Source organism: Octodon degus, unplaced genomic scaffold (assembly GCF_000260255.1).
Source record: "Octodon degus isolate 3935 unplaced genomic scaffold, OctDeg1.0 scaffold00031, whole genome shotgun sequence".
Lineage (NCBI taxonomy): Eukaryota > Metazoa > Chordata > Mammalia > Rodentia > Octodontidae > Octodon > Octodon degus.
Genome location: NW_004524607.1, coordinates 18273167 through 18274304, shown reverse-complemented (window position 1 = coordinate 18274304; position 1138 = coordinate 18273167). Strand labels below are relative to the sequence as shown.

The 1138-nt window shown below is 39.8% G+C and overlaps 1 protein-coding gene across 3 annotated transcripts in view; it reads right to left on the bottom strand.

The window, feature by feature from the left end:
* The window catches only part of Arpc1a (actin related protein 2/3 complex subunit 1A), a 33270-nt gene that overhangs the window by 13294 nt on the left and 18838 nt on the right, over positions 1-1138 (bottom strand). The gene's annotated exons all lie outside the window — the stretch shown is intronic.

Below are 1138 nucleotides of genomic sequence, written 5' to 3'. Positions count from 1 at the left end.
GGATCTGAGTTCAATCCCTGGTTCCGCAAAAAAAAAAAAAAAGAAAGAAATACATAGGATGGCCACCAAACACCACATCTCATGTGCAGCATTTCTGAAGGACACAGAGAAAAACCTGATCAACTCTGTTCTGTCCCACGGGATGTCAGGTCTTAGACAATGTTAACCTGTGGGATAAAAATTGAACTTTGAGCTGTGCGAGGTGCCTCACACACAGAACCCCAGTACTCAATAGGCTGAGCCAGGAGGATCATCATGAATTTGAAGTCAGGCTGGGCTTCACAGTGGGCTCAGGGCCAGCCTCAGCTGCATAGTGAAACCCTATCTCAAAAAGACAACAAAAAAAAGAAAAGACTCTGAACCTTGAAACTACTTGGATTTTTATTATAAATATTCATGATTTGTTACTCCATTTTGAGTACTGAGCTTAATTTTCTTTAAAAGGCTCCATGAACTACAAATCTTTTTTATTCTTTTTCCCCCCACATAAAAAAATCAAACCAGGAAATTAGGTTTTAGACCTTTTCCTGGGGATTAGGCTCTAATTAATTTGCTATTGAATTCAAAAGAGATTATTTGTTTATGATTGATCATTATTTTTGCTTCACTAATTCAATTTTTGTCTCAAAACTGCTGTTTAAAAACCAATCTTGGGGCCGGGGAGATAGCTCAGTAGAATAAGTGCTTCCCTGGCAAGTGCAAGGGTCTGAGTTCATCCCTGGTTCTGCCAAAAAAAAAAAAAAAAAAAAAAAAAAAGAAAACAAAACCCAATCTCATCTGGTTATTCAAGTGTTGAGACCTGAATACTGAGCCAAATACCTTTCCCTGAATGCTAAATTACTTTTCTTTCTTTCTTTCTTTCTTTCTTTTTTTTTTTTTTCTTTTTAAGCTAAATTACTTTTTTGCAGAATCCTTCTTGGAAACTTATCAGAAAAAGTTCATCTTAAAAAAAGATGAATTCTGGGGCCGGCCAAATAGTTCAGCGGGGCAGAGGCCAGGGATTCAATCCCTGGGCCTGCCATGCCGGCCCCGCCCCCTGGGCCTGCTGAGCCAGCAATTGAGACTGGTGTGGTGACACACACCTATGATCCCAGCTCTTGGGAGGCTGTAAACAGGAGGATCAGAGTCCAATCTAACA